Genomic DNA, 22232 nt, shown 5'->3' on the forward strand with positions numbered 1-22232 from the left:
AGATTATATGTCTGAAAGACAGTTGAAGGACGTGTGAGTCACCACAGTGAATAAGCAGAGAGAGTTAGAGAACAGAGACAATCCCCTGAACATAAAGGTGTGTAACATATACATATATATGGTCAGATTATCATGAGCACACAACACAGAACTCAGATCGAGCTACTGTAAGGTAAGGAAAGGACATTCACTCCATTTATATCAAATTAAAATATATAACACAGAAAATACATGTTTGTGATGTATTTTTAAAAAGTAGATATATTATACAAGAGGATCGCAAGATGAGTCACGAGTCAGTTTCCCCTCTTGTAAATGATGGACGCCAATCAAACACTATTCCTGTGAAGAGAGAAGCGTCTGCATCACTTTCAGGTAGGCTTATGTTCACAAAATGAAAATATTTGTAGTAGTAGAATAAAGTTGAATATTAACATATGTTTTGTTTTTTATTGCTTTATTTTGCTTTTACATTCAAATCAGTTAAACTTAACATGGAATTTCCTACTGAACAGATTTCAAAGCTTTCCACATTATTTGTGAATGTTTGTATCATTATTGGACTCTGTTGTTTTCCCGTTCGCTATTCTAATGTCTCAGACGCCGTTTAATGGAAGTTTAATGCGTTTTCATGTCGTGTCTCACAGACCACACCCAGATTGTTTTGCTTAGGCTGCATTTCTGGATTGAATTGATTTTTGTTTTCTAATAACAATTAACAATAAGGTATTTACTTTGTAAAACGCGTGTAAAATGTGCAGTAGTTAAAAAATCTTTAATTTGTGTATTAATTTTAAGTAGGACTATTGCTGAACAATAAAAAAAGTTGAATTATAAAAAAAAAGTAGGACTATTGCTGTGGTTAAAGGGACGTCAAGCACTTTATTAACTTTATTTATTTATTTATTTTAATTTAATATTGATAAAGAATAAGTGATAAACAAGCTATAGTTTTGCATTGTGCCTATAATTTTGAATTAGTGACAGATAGGATGCAGTGAATTATCTGTGCTTATTTAAGTGCAACAAATGATTTAATCAAACATATATACATAAGTTTTAAAGCAAAATCACAAAAAACACTTTTATCAATACATATACTGTAGCTTCAAAGCAGCATTACATAAAATGCATGTTTCTGTTACTAGGAAGAGAAATCTGCTATGTCGGAAATGACACATGTCAGTGTAATGTCCATATTTGACCCTGGACCACAAAACCAGTCATAAGGGTGTAAAATAGTGTGTCAATAATGCAAACAAAATGTAATTATCCTGAAAAGCAGCTCTAAAAGTAAACAGTACATTTTTTCTGTTCAAGTCAGCTCTTCATAGAGTCGGTGAAGTCCTCGTCCAGCTCAGTTCAGTTGTGTCGATGGCTGTTTTGTGACAAGGTGGATCTGTCTCTATGGCACATCTAGTTGTCATGGTCTCAGCTGACACTCAGAGAGGTTGTGGTCATTTGAATTTGAAAACAACTTTATTCCATACAATCAATACACAAGTTCTAAAAGCATGAAAATAAAAAAAAAAAGACAAATTTTTCCATCAGTTGCTGCATGGACAGAAAGGCTGTAGGCTTCAACTCCTGAGAGAGAGAGAGAGAGAGAGAGAGAGAGAGAGAGAGAGAGAGAGACATTACACTTCAAAGAAGAAAAAGAGAAAAGGATAAGTTCCCTTCCGTCACAAGACAAAAAATGCCTTTGTAGCACCACAGTGCTTCAAAAGATGTCAAATCATTCATTAAATTATAATATTTAAAATCAACAAGAATTCGAGACCTAACATAAACTTTAAACAGGCACATAATTTCCTGACCAGGTCTATTCTCTATTTTATTCTTCCTACTCATATAAATTGCAAGTTTTGCTTGACCAATCAAAAAATTAATCAGTTGCCATTTTACCCTTTGCTTTTGACTATACCCTGCTCCACAAATAAAAACATTAAGTGTGAACTTTTCACCAAATTTTAAAAACATATGACCCAACAAAATAAAAAGCGGTCTAAGTCTTACACACTCTGAAAAGCAATGAAACACAGTTTCTCTTAGACCACAAAACACACACTGTTCATTAACACTTGGATTGATCACAGAAATAAATGCATTAACCGCCACAGCACCATGTAAAATTCTCCACTGCAAATCTCCACATTTCTTTATCAATGGTGGTTTGTAAAATACTCTCCAAAGTGGTTTTACTCTTTCACCCACCCCACACTTTTCCTTCCAAACTGTATTGTCTTTCCCATTTAGGATAACTCTATTAAAAACTTTAACACAACATCGATATAACACTTTCCCCTTTACTTTATTCAAGTCCAAGTCTTGTAACTCATGAAGGTCTAATAAAGGACCTGACATGGCCTTCAGGTCTGGAGTGATCAAAATTCTCGGAAAAGGATCTTCTGTATCAGGAACTAGAACACCTTTTCCAAAATCCATTAGTAGTGTGATTTCGTCATCTGTGAGTTTCTTTCTCCACAAATCTAGTATTGATTTCATACAACGAATTGACTTATGCCCCAACAAAAGGGCTACTGCTGCAACATCACTTAAATCAGGACCAGCCGCATCAACTACTTGCATTAGCTTCACAGTTCTGGAGGCACACAGCATATGAGAGAGGCCAGGCACCTCATTTGTTATATCTAGGCGGGACCCCTTAACAAGGGGCTCCTCCAGAAGCCAAAATAATGAGTCCGAAGTGTTCATTCTCTTAAATGTAAAGAGTCCCCATATTTTAAAAAGTCCACAATAAAAAGAAGACAATCCATTCAGGTGTAGCTTCCTGTAATCCATAAAGAAGAGGGCAGTATCAAGTCCAAGTCCTTCCACCTTTTGCAAAATAAATCTAGTCAGGTTTCTCCACACCAGATCCGCAGGGCCCGTTAAGAATCTTTGTATGAACTGCAAACGAAATGTTGCCATTCTGCTTGGTAAATGCACCAAGCCTTGCCCACCTTCCTCCTTTGGCAAAAACAAGACACTTTGTGGAATCCAGTGTAGTCGATCCCAAAAGAAATCCACAAAAAGTCTTTGTAATTGAGTTAATAACCCTATTGGTGGATCTACACAAAACAACTTATGCCACAGTATCGATGCAACTAGATTATTAACTATTAACACTCTTCCCCTAAAAGATAACTGTGAATGAATCCACTTCCATTTAGCCAGTCTACCAGCCATTTGTTCTACAATACCATCCCAATTCTTTTGTTGAAAAATTGTATCTCCAAGATAAACTCCCAAATATTTAAAACCTCCCTTTTTCCAACATATTTTATCAGGTAAGACTGGTAAACCCTGCTCCCACTTTCCTAGAGCCAATGCCTCACTCTTTTCCCAGTTAACCTTAGCAGATGAGATAATTCCAAAATCATTGATAATACCCTCCATATAGTTAATATCTCGCTGCCCATTAACCATAATTATAATATCATCAGCATAAGCTGATATTTGATGATGTATATCACCCTGATGTAAAAAAAAACCTTCAATTTTTAACCTTAATTTATTCAACAAAGGCTCAATAGCCAAAGAATATAACATTCCGGATAATGCACAACCCTGCCTAATACCCCTAGAAACCTTAAAAGGGGCACTCAAACCACCATTGATTTTCAACACACTTTCAATATCCTGGTACAGAACTTTGATCATTTTGATAAAATCCAAATCAAATCCAAAAGCCTCTAAAGTTTTCCAAAGATATCTGTGCTCGACTCTATCAAAAGCCTTCTCTTGGTCAACAGCAACAAGACCCAAATCAACATTAAAACGATTGCAAACATTTAAAATATCCCGTATAAGACAAACATTGTCAAAAATAGATCTTCCAGGAATACAATAAGTCTGATCAATGTGAATAATCTGCCCCATCACCGTCTTCAACCTATTAGCCAAGGTCTTAGAGAATATTTTCAGGTCAGAGCATAACAAGCTCACTGGTCTCCAGTTCTTTATGTCTTGTAGGTTACCCTTCTTAGGTAACAAGGTAATCACTGCTCTTCTGCAGCTTAGAGGCAACAACCCCTCAGTAAGACTCTCATTAAGAACAGCCAGGAGGTCATTACCTAAAACTGCCCAAAACTCCCTGTAAAACTCCACAGGGAGTCCATCCATACCAGGGGCTTTACCCCTCTCCATATCTTGTAGAGCAGTGAAAAGCTCCTGCCCGCTTAGGGGCCTTTTTAGCCCCTTTTTAGAGCCCTCTGAAACACTGGACAGACCTTCATAAAAGTGAGCAGACAATTCATCATCCTCTACATACTCACTACTGTACAGTCCAGCATAGAACTGTACAGCCCTCCTTCTTATTTCAGAGGGTTCTGTTAATTCCCGTCCATCTTCAGAGTATAAGCAGTGAATATGACGACTCTGACCATTCTTTCTCTCAAGACCAAAAAAGAATTTAGAAGGGGCATCCATCTGTGAAAGATTTAAAAATCGAGATCGGACCAATGCTCCTTGTGCTTTAATTCCTAGAAGATCTAGAAGACTAAATTTTTTAGACTTAAGGGTCTCCAGATATCCTTGCTCTTTAGTAACATCAGCCAGATCCTGTAATTTAACTATTTCAGTTTCTAACTTTTTCATAGATCGTGTTATGTCCCGGGTAACATTGAAAGTATTGTTGACAAAGCATCTTTATTTTAACTTTCCCAACATCCCACCACTGACGTAGGTTTTCAAAGTCCTGTTTTCTTAACTTAAAATTGTCCCAAAAAAAGCAAAAAACATCTCTAAAATTCTTATCATTTAACAATGATGTATTAAAATGCCAATAGGCACTTTTGACCTTAACGTTTGCTATAAAGACTTGACAAGTAACTAAACAGTGATCAGAAAAACCTACTGGAGAAATTTCACATTTTTTCACAATATTAAAATGGTGCTTGTAACAATAAAACCTATCAATTCTGGCTAGAGAGATAACATTTTCTCTTGTATGCGCCCAAGTATACTGTCTGACATCATTGTTAAGCTCCCGCCATATATCACATAGATCATAAGTCTCAACCAGTTCACACATTGCATGAGCTGAAGCAGCATGAGGCTCTAGATGGTTCCGATCTAATACATAGTTTTCTGTACAATTAAAATCTCCACCAAGAAACAAATAGTCATCAATATTACAATTCTGCAAAATACATTTAACATTGTTAAAAAAACAAACTCTTTCAGGCCCACTGTTGGGAGCATATAAGTTCAAAAAAACAAAATTAAATCTTTCAAACTTTGCTTTTAAAAGCATAAGTCTACCTGGTACTACCTGTTTCAACTCATAAGAAACAGGCAGGAATTTTTTTGCAAAGAGAACAGCCACACCCCCTCTGACTGAACTCATATGAGTAAAAACTACTTCCCCCTCCCATTCCTTTTTCCAGTCAATTTCATTAAAACTGTCACTATGAGTTTCTTGAACAAATATAACATCTAGGGCTTTTTGTCTAATTAACTCAAAAAGTACTGCCCTTTTTTTGATATCTCTTGAACCATTTAAATTGAGAGTACCCAACTTTACCATACTCATTAAGAGATATGTTACCAAAAAATAAAATATAAACAGTTGCTTAAAAGAATAAGAAAACTTATGTCGTTTCAAAACCATCCTCAGTTTTTTGTTTTAGTTTCATTTTTGAAACAAATTTCTTCAACCTGAACACTTCCTGCGCAGTGAAATGCTCCTCACTATCACCCCTCATCATCATTGTAACTGAATCAATGAACAATTTACGATCAGGGAAAAAATCCTCAACCTGAACATTTTTCATATTCTTGGTTTTTTGTAAAAATGATCTTATTTTTCCAAATGTGTAAACACCTTGGTGGTCTTGTCTATTCCTGCTAACAGCAACTTCACCATCAGAATCCTCTAATGTACTACATTCAGTATCATCACTTTTATTAACGGATTCTTCAATCCCCTGACAAGTACTTTTTGGCTTTGGGCTTTTTCTTGGTCTCTTTCTTTTTGTAGAGGGGGTTTTAAAAAGTGCTTCATCCCTCATCATCTCAGTGTCCAAACTTTCTTCAGTCACAATAGATTCTACCACGGCTGACACATCTTCATGTAAAATGCCTGCACCTGTTACTCTATCATTGACTTTTTCCTCCACAACCTCAGTCTCAACAACCTCAACTCTCACATCATCTGTATACATGTCCTCCCCAGCAACAGCAGCACTGGTCCCAGCTACAGCAGTCTCTCCCAACTCTTCATTATTTACTCTTTCAGCATCATTAATTTTCTCAGTACATGCACTTCTTATGTGATCCTGTTTTCCACACCGAAAGCACTTCATTGTATCAGAAGTAGCAAAAACCACATAGTCAAACCCATCGATCCGAAATTTAAAAGTCACATTTAAATCCTCCGCATCATTTTTCAAAATCATATAAACCTGACGTCTAAAACAAACAACATGTTTGAGTAGCGGTGATTTACATCCAAGCGGAATCTTCTTCATTTGTGATACTATTTTACCGTGCCTAGAAAGCTCTGCAATCAAAAGCTCATCTTTAATGAACGGGGGAACATTGGACAAGATTACTTTTTTCGCCGGTTGAAGCAGCGGCATTACCGGAGTTAAGGTATCCTGTATAACAACACCACTCTGTACAATACTGTTTACTTTTTCAACAGAATCCAGGAAAACAACAACAGCACTGTTCATGCGGGAGGCTGATAGTACACTGTCGAAACCGACAACTTGTCCAACAGCCAAAACACACTGCTCCACCGAAACATTAGTCACAGGGGCGAACTTGATACCGTGTCTACGCGACAACCGGTCCAAGCTCACCCGCTCAGAAGACGCCATTGCCACCCAGCAAACGCTGGATAGCGGCGATTTTCTTCCTACCCAAAAAAACTCTAACCTGTACTAAATAAACCAAAACACAGAGGAATAATTTACGTAAGTTTCTTTTAAACAGAAACACTGTAAAAAGTTAAGAGAAAGCAGAGAAACTCACACACTCCAGCAACACTCTCGCAGCAAACTCCGCCCACTCACTCCCAGCATGCACTCAGAGGCAATACACACCAACTGATTGTTCTCCCTTCTTTCCTCAATTGTTTGTCAATCCAATAACACTTTCTATGAAGCCTGTATTTATAATAGATTGTAAGGAATTCTTAAGAAATTATAATTAATGCATAAAGCATTATTAAAAAAAAAAAAAACTTATAATATGTTTTATCTCATAAATAATCATAACAACAATTATAATACATTATAATACTTGCGCATTCGTGGTTATAACTTTGAAGAGTATGATTATGTATAACACAATTAATACCATAATAAATCCACTTAATTTAAAGTGGATTATCTCATATCTGGACATTATTTAAGATCTGGACAGTATCTACTACATTTTGTGAGTGGTTAGGAGAGTTTCCTGTGAGGTTAATGTTAATTATGCTGTGAGCTAGTTTAAGATCAGTTTTTTTTTTTTTTTTTTGATATTAGATTACATTTTATTTTGATGGTCCCCTTTATAAGCAACTTTGCAACTACATGTCAACTAACTCTGAGTATTAGTAGACATGATGTACTTGCAAAGTTGCTTATAGTCAGTAGAATGTCTGTTGGGGAACCATCAAAAAATAGTGCTACCAGATATTTGGCAGACACTCTACTAATACTCCAATGACTGCTAGTTGACGTAATTACTGTCAATAGTTGTCTAAAGGGTACCATCAAAATAATCAAACTGATATTACAATAAAAATAGTTCAGAGCAAATGTGTACACGTTCATATGATCTGATACCTGATCTTATGGCTGTTTGAGGAAAAATATTGAACTTAAGTGGATGCAATGTGTTCATTGTGTGTTATAAATCATCATACTCTTAACCACAAATAAGTATTATAATACATTAAAACTGTTCTTAGAAGTATTTATAAGATAATACAACATTTTCCAAGGTTTCTTATAATGTATTATTCATTCATTCATTATATTGCCTTCAGAATACCCTAATGCAGAAAAAAAAAAAAACTACCTGCATCCTGAAGGCCTTGATTAACTTGTTCAGGTGTGTGTGATTAGGGATGGAGCTAAACTCTGCAGGGACACCAGCCCTCCAGGATCAATGTTCTCCACCCCTGCCTTAATATATTATAACTATAGGATTCATAGAAAGTGTTACAGTTAATCTGTCTATTAAAATCTTCCACTTCACTGAAATAGGTATCGGAGAACAACCACTGTTGGGTTAACAAGAATATCAGTAACAAAAGGGTGCACTGGGCAATGTGCACAAATAATTCAAATACAACTTTGACCTGTAATTATAATCCGGACCATAAAGGAAGACCTGCTCAGCCTCCTGCAAGGACAAATTCCTTAGGATAGCCAGGGCATATATGATGGCCTATGAAAAAATAGTTAATTTAAGCGTACTATTATACCACTACTAAACAGCAAGCCATTATAAATGGATCCATACACGAGTAGCACCAGCATGCAGTTTATACAGTAGGTTTTGTAAGTGCCGGAGTAGGAACACATTACATGGTCCAGCATACCTCTAGAAAAAGAAAGCCACAGATGAACTGCACTCCATCTGTGAAGCTCAGTTGTGTTGGTGTCCTATGCAGTGCTCCTCTCAGACAGACAAAAAGGATGTCCTCTTGTTCCTCACCGCAAGAAATTTAAAGGGCTTCCCATTGAGTACACCCTATGGGTAAATCATGGTGCGAAAACAGTTATTTTAAGGAAATTTACACATTTAAGATAAAGACACAATAATTTGCAGTAAAAGATACTGTTAATGTTATAACTAATTTAGACCCTTAGTGAACCTTTACTATGAGTTAGTTTGTAATGATGAATAAATGTGAACATTGTTAAAGTAACTTACCCCCAAATGCATAACTTTATACTTAACCAACATGGTAAAACAATGACTAAACAAATGTTCACACTAATACAGTAAGCTACAGATAAATCTGACACATCTCACATCAACATGCTTTTATTATCTTTTTAAGTTTAATTAATGTGCTGGCTAGATTTACTTATTGTAGTCATTAAGTCAACAAGGTTTAATTAAATCATGGCCACAAATTAAGAACATTGTAATAATCAATAAAACTAGCAAACAAATTCTTAATTCGTGGAAGTTTGTTATTATTTTTTAGAAATTCTCACTTTGGTTACGTAAATTTTACCATTTTTCAATTGAGTTTTATTTTATAACGTTAAAATAATGCAAAGTTACTCACACTCAGATTGCAGTCCATGTCGTCCATCTTTGGTGATCCAACTCGGTAGGTGGCGCTTTTACAAAAAACTAGGGTCCTAGATTTGTGGTCCTGAAACTGCAGTCTCTCTGGTTGTGCAGGAACATACTATTGGCTCAGTTCTCTATGCAGCCTTTCTTACACACTTACAGCCATGCGCAATACCTAAAAAAGTCATTTTAAAGTAATTTTGCTTCCCTATAACTATTTTATTTTTAAGTATTTGACATTGTGTATTTCTTTAAATTATTTGCACTCTCACGAAAACGGCTATCAAAGCTGAAGTACAGGTACTTTTGACAACACTACAAATTCCAGGGCACACGTACAGATACTAGAACAGTTCAGCAGTTAAAAGGGAATCATGTATTCAAAAGAGGGAAGCTTGTTTTGAATAACACGTGAAGGCAGAATTATATCATGGCAGATGTCTTGGCCTTAGTCTTGGCTCGGAGAAAGTATAATGCAATTTGTAATCACCATAATGGCTCAACTCAAGTGTGACCATAGAAGACTTACATCTGTGACAACGTTTATATACGTAAATGCACCTTGTGAAGTGCTCTTAAGATCAGTTTTCTTCTTCTAATGTTTTATGGCGGTTTGGCAAACCAACTTAAAGGTGCATTACCGCCACCTACTGATCAGGAGTGTGGAGTGTACATGGGTTAGAAAGAGAAGAAAGGATGGGGAAGAGAATTAAAAAAAAAAAAAACACTAATTACCACAAACTCATATTCTTGCCATATTACCTGTCTTTTTTTAAATAATTAAACAATTCCTCATTAATTATTGAACGTAATTGTCTATTCCATAATAAAGTCTTGAGAGATACTTTGTCAAATCCCAACAGTCCTAATTTTTGTTCAAGTTGATGCCTTTCTCTATCATATGCTTCACATTCTATTAAAATATGCTTAACTGTTTCTGGATTCCCACGTTTATCACATCTGGCAGTTTCATGTTTCCCTATTTTGTGTAAATTGTAATTTAATGCTGAATGTCCAATTCTCATTCTTGTTATGACAACATCTTTCTTCCTGCTGCCACATCTCATTATCTCCTCTCCAACGCACTCCTGAATCTGATGAAGATGCCTTCCTTTTGTTCCACTATCCCATAACTATTGCCATATCTTTCTTACTTCAATTGATATTATCCTCTTGATTTCAGATTTGCTAATTGCGGTCTTAATTTCAGTAAATGAATGCTTCAAAGCCATCTTAGCCAGACAATCCACTTCCTCATTTCCCTCCACCCCAGCATGAGCCGGAACCCATAAGAAGTTTACCATTATCCCTAGCTGCCGTATTCTATACAGGCATTGTAATACCTCATATAACAAATCTTGCCGAGCTACAGATTTTCCACTCAACAGACTTGTTAGTGCAGACATAGAATCTGTACATATTACACTATAAGAGGGCTGTATTTCCTCAATCCATTGCAATGCTAAAATGATTGCTAATAATTCTGTCGTAAATACAGATATATGATCTGACACTCTTTTGGCTATCTTTGTCATAAATTCAGGAATATATACTGCTGCTGCTGTTCTACCTGATTCAGGATCCTTTGACCCGTCTGTAAATATCTGTAGCTTTGAGTAATATGTTTGACTTAAATACTGTTGAACTACTATATTTATTGGAATGGTTTTCTCCTTATTGCTTATTTCTTTTTGGATTTGTAAGTCAACCAAAGGCATCGGAAACATCCAAGGGGGTACCACTGGGATAGCTACAGATGGAGTAATTTCATATTTATTCAACCCCAATCTATCGGCCTCCTTCTTTACTGTCCAACCAAAGCTCACTAACTCTTTATACTCATATTCCCAGCAGTTTTTCAAAAGATTTTTAACTGGATGGTGTTCTGAGTGACCCTTTACTCCTGCCCAGTACCTCATCCTCAACTGTATCCTACGAAGTTCTAAAGGCATTTCTCCCATCTCTACCTGTAAAGCAGATACTGGAGAGGTTCTAAAAGCTCCACTACATAAACGCAGAGCCTGTGACTGTACTATTTCAACTTTTTTAAGCAAGGTTTTACTCGTAGAACAATATACTATACTGCCATAGTCTATACTTGCTCTTATTACTGCACTATATACTCTTTTCAGTGATTGTGAACTTGCTCCCCAGTCAACACCTGCTAAACATCTTAACACATTAATCCCTTTTTTGCATTTTTCAATTAATTTCTGAATATGAATTCGAAAATTTAGTTTTGAATCCATCCACATACCCAAGAATCTGATTACATTCACTTGCTCTAACTGATGACCATGCACTTTGCATTTTGTTTTCAACAAATGAAACGTTCCGTCCCCTTTTCCAAAGTGCACCATCATCTGCATTTAGTGATCTACCAATTCCACTATCAATTCCGGAAAAAACATCATTGATCATCAAGTCGAATAAAATAGGGCTACTTACACTCCCTTGCGGAGTTCCATTCTCTATCGGATATGTTTGAGAATACTCCGTTCCTACTCTAACTTGAATTGTTCTTCCAAACAAAAAATTTAAAATCCAATTATACATTCTTCCATTAATTCCCAGTTTTTCTAATTTCATTAGTAGCCCCTCTTTCCACAACATATCATAAGCTTTTTCTACGTCAAAAAAGACCCCCACTAACACTTCCTTCTTGATTTGAGCTTTTCTTATTTCGTTTTCCAGATACACTATAGAATCCATAGTACTTCGTCCCTTTCGAAATCCACTTTGATATGCTGAAAAAATATTCCTGCTCTCTATTACATATACTAATCTATTCATGACCATACGCTCCATTAGTTTGCATAGATTGGATGTTAGAGCAATAGGTCTATAATTACTGGCCTTAGAGTGATCTTTTCCTGGCTTTGCAATCGGCACAATTATTCCATGCTTCCAATCCACAGGTAGGGTTCCTGTTTTCCAAACTTTATTAAAAAGACTTAACACCACACTTAACGAGACGTCTGATAAATCATCTCGTAACATATTTCATCCTTGCCTGGAGTTGTCTGTTTTACTCCCGCAATAGCTCTCTTCAGTTCGTACAATGTGAAGTCTAAGTCTAGTGTGCTACCTGTAACACTCTTTTTCTCTAATATATGAATGTTTTCTCTCACCTTTTCCTCCCTATACTTCCTCATATTATCCGAGATATTCAAACTACTATGTACCATTACAAATGCTTTCGCTAGCATCTCAGCTTTGTCTTTATCAGAAACTGCAATTTTATCAGTACTTACTAACACTGGAATATTATTGTTTCTCTGAATGCCTCCCATTTTTCTGATCATACCCCATAACTCATTAATATCCATTTCTTCCCCAACTCTATATTACAAAACTCTCTCCAGTATATTCTTTTTGCTGTTCTAATTTCCCTCCTCACCACTGCTTGAGCTCTCTTGTAATTAATATAATCCTTAAACTGTAGCGATTTTCTTGCTTTCTTAATCGCCCTGTTTCTATGGACAACTGCTTTACTACATACTTCATTCCACCATGGTACTGCTTTCCTACTGCTTGTATACTTCTTTTTACCTCTTACTTCCTCTGCTGTACTTCTCAATATTCCACTAACTTTCTTACTTAGATCTTCAATATCTTCACTTGTTAGGTTAACAACTACCATTTTATTATGACATAATTTAGTGAAAATTTCCCAGTTAGCGGAATTGAATTTCCACCGAGGGTTTCTTTCTACCTTTGTTTGAATTATTTCCACACCTATTTGACACCATATAGGATAATGATCACTTCCAATGGTACTTTGCCTAATCACCTTCCATACAGTTTTACCAGCTAAGCTATCAGACACTAAAGTAATATCCAAAGCTGAGTGACGCCCATTAGAGATGTCTAATCTAGTAATGCTTCCGTCACTGATGCATACCAACTGGCCCCAATCAAGCATTTCTTCCACAACTAACCCATTATAATCATTCTTACTACTCCCCCACAGGGTGTTATGTGCATTGAAGTCCCCACACCAAACCACTTTATTACTACTAGTTCCTTGTATATTTTCCAGCACACTCTTACTTAATTTTCCACAAGGGTTATAGAAATTAATTATTTCTATACTATACTTCCCTTCCCAAACTTCAATCATCACCACCTCATGATCAGCAATCTCCCCAACATTTCTGTATCCAATCCCTTGTTTGATGCATGTTGCAACTCCTCCACCATTCCCTTGTTCCCTATCTCTTCTAATCACCACATACCCTTGTAAATTAAAATTCAGCTGAGGTTTTAACCAAGTTTCCTGAATACAAATTATATCCGGTTTATTTTCAAGATTAGAAATATACTTTTTGAATTCTTGCCCATTAGCAATTAAACTTCTTGCATTCCATTGAAATATTGTAAGCACCATTATGAGCCACCACATCCTGTTTGAGTATTTGATGTTTGCATCTTTAACTTGTCATTAATCATTTCCACTGAAATGCCCTCTATCTCTAGGTACTTTTCAGCCGCTTTGACTATAATTTTGATTCTCTCTGTCCGGCTCTCCGTTTGAGCAGAGCAATTCACAACTTCAGCCATAAACGCAACAAATGCCACTTTATCATAAATCCTTATATTCTCTTTGGATGTTTCTTGCACTTTATCAATTCTTTGCTTAGATGTTACCTTTCTGCTTCCTTCTTGCTCTGGGGTCTTTCCCACTTTCTTTAGTGCCTCGGAATATGACAGTCCCTCCTCTACTCTGACAGTCTGAACTTGTGCTGCATGCTTCCTTACTCTACACCCTCCATAACCCGCACTATGTTCTTCTCCACAATTGCAACACTTTGGGTTAACTCCTTGTCCGCACTTGCCGTATTCATGCTCCCCACCACACCTAGCACATCGTTGTTTACCCCTACACAAAGCCGCAACATGACCATACTTTTGGCATTTGAAGCATCTTAACCCTTTAACTGTCACCCCCCCATTTTTTAAAATAGGCTTGAAAGTGGACTATCCGAACTTAATTTGTTGTAATTCATGAACACTTTGGAATACAGATCTAAGGTTGGTCTCTTTTTAAAGAAGACAGTCAGCAGATTATGCCAGATGTGGAATTTTTTCAAAAAAAAAAAAAAAAAAAAAAATATTAATAAGTTATAGAAGTTTAAATTTACTAAAAAGAAAATGCACTGTACCATTTTTATTATATTTTATATAAAATACATATTTTACATAACAGGTTTTACCCTAAGTTTGATATCAAATTTAAGCCTTATGTCTAAATAATTTATGTTCCAAATTTAAAGTTGATATGAAAAAAATTGAGGTTCCTGTAACAGTTTGCTTAGGGCGTTATACCACAAACAGCCACCGGGTGCCATACGAACTCTATAGAATTTTTTTAAAATGCATTTTTCTGTCACAAACGTCTAAATTTCTCTGTCAATTTTAAAAATGAAATCCTGAGACTCAGACCTTTCCAATGACATGTTTTTGTCAATATTATAAAAAGTTTGGATTCTAAAAGACCATAATGCATTTTGTAATATGATACTTGACACTGCTGCTAAGGGGGAGGAGACTGCCAAAAGATTTATAGTACCATTTCCATGGTAATGCAATGTCTGATTTCAAAATGGTTTTCATAGGATGATTCTTGAGCTTCTAAGGTTTCAATGACATATAATTTGTGATGATTACTAAAATATTTGATAGAGAAAAAGGACAACGAAAAAAAGAGCGCCAAGCGTCCCACAGACTTTCATTTTCACTGTCTGTTTCAGATGAATTACTCCAGATTTTCTTTCTTTTCCGATTTTCTACTAAACTCCAATCATTATTCTCACTCCCTCCTTCGTCCGCGCCAATCATTTCATCCTCCATTTCCGGATCCCTTCCGGACTCTACATCACTTCTTACCATGCACACTCCAGTCACAGATCAGCTGTTGCCAACTAAGATCAGTTTTGCCCTACCTGAGGGCTATTTATATCAAACAATGGAAGTCACATGACAAGAACAAACCAATGAGAAACAAGACACATGACTAGGACAGCCAATCAGAACATGACACATTGAACAGAGGAACCAATGGCAGGAATACATGAGGGAAAGGGAAGCAAGACACTAACAAGGACCATGGCAAAACGTCAAAATAAAAGACATGGAAACATGAACACAAAACAAAACCCAAACCCCACATTACAGGGGCAAAAAACACAGAACGTAAGTCCACAACACTACACAACACTGACAGGCACAAGGACAGATCAAGGGAACTGCTCAAAATGTGGATTTTATTAATTAAAAATGGCCAAGCCCGCCCCCATAGTCCAAAATATGCATAAAACAATTTTCTATTACATATTTCAGTAAGAGACATTGTTTATGTAATATTAAGCCATACAAGTCTAGGGTTTAAAATGTCCATGTCTGTTGGCAGATGAGTCTCCAGTGACAATGGATAAACCAGTGTGCTTCATTGACACGGACTCAGATGGGAAGCTGTGTGTGCAGCAGTCAGCACTGCAGATCCTGCAGCAGATCCAGCAGCCGGTGGTGGTGGTGGCCGTGGTGGGACTCTACCGGACCGGGAAGTCCTACCTGATGAACCGTCTCGCTGGGAAACAAACAGGTTAGCGCTCATAGCAAACATCATGCAGTTCAAGTGAATGACATTAAATGCACAAAAGTCATTGTCATTATCAGGGTTTGCGCTGGGCAGCACAATTGAGTCCAAGACGAAGGGCATCTGGATGTGGTGTGTGCCTCATCCCACTGAAGCAGGAACCACTCTAGTGCTGCTGGACACAGAGGGACTTGGAGACGTGGATAAGGTGACGTGACAAGAAAACACAACTAGCATCACAAGCAGTTTCATGAGTCCAAGAATACTTTCACTTTCAATGCAGAGATAATGCACAAACAAGTAAAATGAGTAAACAAATGAAGATGGAGAACTTCTGAATAAATGTCCCACTTAGGACACTTATTGGCCAAATAGAAACATTATTGGGTGATGCTGATAATTAAAAAAATATATATATATTTCTCTATCACAGGGAGACCCAAAGCATGACACCAACATCTTCTGTCTGGCTGTGTTACTCAGCAGTACTCTGGTCTACAACAGTCGAGGGACGATTGATAACAAGGCCATAATGGAACTGCAGTATCCTTTTGTTCATTTATAGATACCTAAAGATGTGTGTGCAGCATTAGGAGTGGTAACATTTTTTATAAGGCATGGATTAGTATGCTTTGTCTCATTGTGACCACGTTATTTTGTCCCAAATACAACACTTGCTTTTGTTTTTGTGGAGTCGGCAGGGATGCTTACCTCAACATTCATGATTAAATGATCAGATTTTGTTTCATTACAAACTGCTCAGCATCATAAACACCTATTGAAGCAATTGCAAGCTTGGATTGAACATTTCACTCCATAGAATTATTTAATATTAAACTTAAATACACTTTTTTTTTTTAATTTTTTTATTGTCATTTTATAAACACAAGTCATGTTGAAAAGTATTCAGAATCAGCAATTACCCAAGTGCAAGCTTGGATTTGAACATTTCATACTCCTTAAAAATAGAATTCTTTGGAATATTTATACACTTAAATACACTTTTTTTTTTTTACATTTATTTATTTATTGTGGTGGTTTAAGTGTACACCTGATCACAAGTCATGTTGAAAAGTATTGGTGTAGTGAATTTGCTTATTACCTCAAGGAATGACACATTTGATTTGATACACTGTGCATCATGAGTTGTTGTCTTTTTGTGTTCATGCCTGAACAAACTGTCAGATATGTGACTGAACTAACAGAGTGCATCAAGGTCAAATCATCAGATAAAGATGCTGATGATTCAAGTGAATTTGTGAAGTTCTTCCCTAGTTTCATCTGGGCTGTGAGGGACTTCACACTGGAGCTAAAGGTCGATGGCAAAGATGTAACAGAGGATGAGTACCTAGATTTTGCTCTGAAGCTGAAACATGGTAATTTAAAATACTGCAAAAGGCTATTTTAAGAGTCCTCATAATCACTATCACAACTAGTTTTTGTTACTCTACTGAATTGTCCAGTAGCTCAACCAGCTACACTCCTAGAATAGACATGCTCTTCTCCAGAATTGAGAGCAGCTACAGAATGTGCTCATCTTTTCTAGGCACTTCAAGACGTGTGATGGAGTACAACTTTCCCAGGGAGTGCATTCAAAAATTCTTCCCTTCCAGGAAGTGCTTCACTTTCCCCTTTCCAACAGCCCCAGAAAAGATGTCTTGCCTGGAAAGCTTGGATTCTGCTGACATTTCCTCTGAGTTCTTGAAGGTCACAGATCATTTCTGCAAGTTTGTCTTTAATGACAGCAGTGTGAAGAGGCTGAAAGATGGATACACAGTCACTGGAAGAGGTGATTTGAAAGAATATTTGTATCTGCATACAGAACAACATGTGCTTATCAATAGCATTTTATCTCTGCATTGGTTTTCTTTCTTTCACTGAAGTTCTGGGTCATCTGGCAAAAACGTATGTGGACACCATCTCCAGTGGTTCTGTGCCATGTCTGGAGAACGCTGTGATTGCTATGGCAATGATTGAGAATGAGGCTGCAGTGAAGGTGGGTCTTCAGGTTTACCAAAGTGGAATGGAGAAGCTGAAGGACTCCTTCCCTCTGGAACTGAAGGATGTGTCCTCAAAACACCAAGACCTCAGCAGCACAGCAACACAAGCCTTCATGAAGCGTTCCTTCAGGGACACTGATGGGAAGTACCTGAAATCTCTAGAGGTAGGCAGTGTCTGTTTATTTAGGATGATGGTGAACCACTGACTCAATAACACTGGGTAACCAGCTGAAAATGAGATGTTACAGACAGCTGAAATGGCCTTTGATTCATTATAAAATGGAAAATGTCTCAGGTTGAGCATGTAATCCCCTAGAGGACACTATGGGTAATGGCTCTGACTGGTGTCTGAAGCTGGAGTCTAAATCAGGGATAGGCAACGTCGGTCCTGGAGTGCCAATAACCTTAATCAAACACACCTGAACAAGCTAATCAAGGTCTTCAGGATTACAAGGGCTACAGGCAGGTGAGGTTTTTGTTCAAGGTTGGATCTAAACTCTGCAGGACATCGGCACTCCAGGACCGACGTTGCCTATACCTGGTCTAAATGCTTGACATTGCACGGTGACGTCAATACTGTGAGTATAAAAGGGCTCCTGTAAAACACATGATCCATTTATTGTCTAAAGGATGCATGTCAAGGGGATAGAGTATATTGTTCCCTCTTTTAAGGGAACCATGGTTACATGCATAACCTGGACATTCCCTTTTGAATAAAGAGCCTGCAACTTAGCATCACTGTCTGAACAAGCTCAATAATGGAGGCCTCAGCACAACGCTCTAAAGTGAAAGGAGGCCTAACTATGTCCTACATTTAAGATAGCTTCCCAAGGAGGCTCATCAAGAACCTAACGACTCAGCATTACTTTTCAAGCAGAGCTCAGGGAGCAGAGGCCTCAGTAGGACAACTCTGTGTAACCAAAGGAAGCCTAGCAACACTCCAATTTAAAGGAGGCTCACAAAAATGCCAGCAACTTGATACTTACTGCCAGGTGCTCAAAGGATGGAAGCTTTCTATAAGGCAAGGGGAGGCTTAACAATGTCCTACGTTCAGGATAGCTTCCAAGCATGCTCTCAGAGCCTAGCAACTTAAAACTGCTATCTAGACAGAGCTTTAGGGAGTGTGTGATCCTCAGTGTCTTGAAGGCCAGGACCAATTAGAGAGGCGAGGACTTTGAGTCCGTATCCTCATCCTATTTATCTTGACTCAAAGCCAAAAGCACACTCGAGTCAGATGATGTGAAAGATAGCACATCATTAGCATTCATCTTATTCATGTTATGTTTTTAGGAAAAAATCAATGAACTCTTTAATGGATACCTGTGCCAAAACGAGCAAGCTTCAAAGAGACGATGTGAGGATCTCCTGTCATCCCTCTCTGCACCAATGATGGAAAACCTCAAGCAAGGCTTCTATGCCAAACCTGGTGGCTATGATCTCTTCTGCAAAGATCTGAGGACATTGGAAAGAAATACAACAGCCAGGCCAATAAAGAAGTCAAGGTTATGCCCATATTAGACAACATCACAAGACATGACCACTTGTATCATCATCATTTTTGTCACATTATATCTTTCTCTGTACACATGTGTATGTCAATAGGCTGAAGAGGTCCTAGAGGAGTTCCTAAAGCAAAAGTCTGTGGATTCTAAAGCCATTCTGCAGGCTGACAAGAAACTGACTGAGAAGGAGAAACAAATTAAAGGTAAGAATTTTAAGTAATAAAATCCCAGTGTCACATAACGTGTGAGGAACAAACACAGCACAAAAATGAAGGTCAAAGATAAAGTCTTTAATATAAATCCACAACAGGAGGGCAAAACACACACGTATACACTAATGAGACCAGACGACAAACTGAGCACCAAACACAACTAATAAAGGGTTGTTAACGAGAGACAGACAGGTGATACTGATAAACTAATAAAGACACAACGAGGACAGGAACAGGAACAACCATATATGGGCAAATGAGGGAGAAACCAACACAAACAGTCCAGGGGTGTGACACCCAGTTTCCCTGTTTTTAAATTCTTACTAGGTTTCCTGTGAAAATGGTGCTTAAAGGAGAAGTTCACTTCCAAAACAAAAATTTACAGATAATTTACTCACCCCTTTGTCATCCAATTTCTCCATATAGTGGACTTCAATGGTGCCTCCAAGTTTGAACTTCCTAAATGCAGTTTCAATGCAGCTTCAAAGAACTTTAAACGATCCCAACTGAGGAAGAACTGTCTTATCTAGAAAACGATCTGTCATTTTCTAAACAAATTGACAATTTATGTACTTTTTAACCTCAAACGCTTGTCTTGTCTATTCTCTGTGATTCACATGCGACCTCTGTGTAATCGGGTCAAGACAGTTAGGATATGTCGAAAAACTCCCATCTCATTTTCTCCTTCAACTTCAAAATTGTTCTACATCACTGTTTTACCCTTTTTGTAAAGGGCGTTTGACCTTCTTTGCATGTTCACTTTGTAAACACTGGGTTGGTACTTCTGCAGCAATGTAGGATGATTTTGAAGTTGGAGGAGAAAACGAGATGGGAGTGTTTCGACGTACCCTAACTGTACTGACCAGGATTAGGAGTTTGCATGCGCATCGCAGAGAATAGACAAGACGAGTGATTAAGGTTAAAAAGTACATAAATTGTCAATTTGTTACAGAAATGACCATGATTTTCAAGATAAGAAACGATTTTTCCTCAGCTGGGATAGAGCCATTTGCATTTAAACTCAGCTGGAATCACCATTGAGTGCCATTCCTGAAATATTTTCTGCATTTTTCTTTTTAGACTGAAGAAAGAAAGACATGAACATCTTGGGGGCACCATTGAAGTCCACTATATGGAGATCTAATTCCTGACATGTTTTCCTCAAAAAGCACAATTTCTTCTTGACTAAAGAAAGAAAGACATGAACATCTTGGATGACAAGGGGGTGAGTAAATCATCTGTAAATTTTTGTTCTGGAAGTGAACTTATCCTTTAAAGTTTTAGGTACTTGTGAGAGTGTTTCTGCTCATGAAGGACTCAGAGACATGGACAGGGTGATGTAGTAGCCAAAACAAAATTTCAAACACATCCACAAGTGGCACCAAAGGGTAGAAGCAGTTTCAAGGGTCCAAGAATAGTTTCACTTTCACAGCACAAATAATCTGCAGTCCAGGGTTTAGTTTCCAGAGGGGCTACTTATACCATTATCAATATGAATAAAGATCATTGTGATCAAGACCAATAACATTACAGTTTTAAAAAAAAAGTGTTAATCAGTAAAAAAAAAAAAAAATAGAAATTCAGTAAATAGAGCCCTTAATTATATCATGGTTTGAGTCTTTTCTCTGTCTTTGAAGCATCTGTTTTCCTTTTCCTATTTTTGTCAATAAATGAGCAGAGCAAAAGGAGAAAGCAGTCCTCCTGGACCAGGAAATTAAAGCTAAAGAGGAGAAGCAGCGACAGCTAGAAGAGAAGATGGAAGCAGAGAGACAGAGTAATGAAGAGAGGATGAGACAGATGAAGGAGAAGATGGATGAGGAGATGAGGCTTCAGAGAGAGGAGGCTGAGCGTGCCATGGACAGTAAACTGAGGGAGCAGGCTGATCTGATGCAGAAGGGCTTTAACGAGAAGGCAGACAGGATGAAGCAGGAGATTGAAGAGTTCAAGAAACGGAGCACTGAAGCTGAAACTAACAGAGCAAAAGAGTTTGCATTGATTTTAGAAAATGCCAACAGGAGACATGAGGAAACAATGGATCTGATGATGCAGAATCACAGAGAACAGATGATGGCAATTCAGGAGAAGAATCCTTTAAATGGTTGTTGCATCATGTGAAATGCCTTAACTCTCTGATCATCACTGAAAAGGAAATTATAAATGTCACTTCTAGTCTGCCCTATGGCTTTTATCCATAATATTACATGTTTTTTTTTTGTGATATTGCTAATTAATTCTAAAATAAATTCTTTGTGTGTTATTAATCTTTTATTACATAGCTCTCTGAAATACTTGATTCTGACTGGTCAGTCGCACCATCCAGTGGTTTGTGATCCCTTGATAACAACCAATAAAACTGTGATAATACACCTCATGGTCTCTGATTAGCATGCTAACAGAATAACATGCTAAACTAACATACTGTAACATATGACAACAAACAGACAATTTCGACTTCACAAAGGCATCTATCATAAACTAGTGAATATCAAAAATCTGTACAGTCATTTCTGTGTAGATCAGACCAAACATCTCCTGAGGCCATTTTGGACAAAATTGGACAAGGTTTGAAGTAGTAATGAGTAATGAAAAAAAGTTTCATTTACTTCAAAATGGCAGACAAACAAAATGATGGAAACTGAAACATGAGATATTGTTGAATTTGGCCTAA

At 37.3% G+C, this 22232-nt stretch overlaps 1 pseudogene; it reads left to right on the forward strand.

The window, feature by feature from the left end:
- The first annotated feature begins 120 nt into the window (after positions 1-120).
- LOC127157665 (guanylate-binding protein 1-like) lies at positions 121-21930 on the forward strand (annotated as a pseudogene).
- The last annotated feature ends 302 nt before the right edge of the window (positions 21931-22232 follow it).

Source organism: Labeo rohita, unplaced genomic scaffold (assembly GCF_022985175.1).
Source record: "Labeo rohita strain BAU-BD-2019 unplaced genomic scaffold, IGBB_LRoh.1.0 scaffold_115, whole genome shotgun sequence".
Taxonomy (NCBI): domain Eukaryota; kingdom Metazoa; phylum Chordata; class Actinopteri; order Cypriniformes; family Cyprinidae; genus Labeo; species Labeo rohita.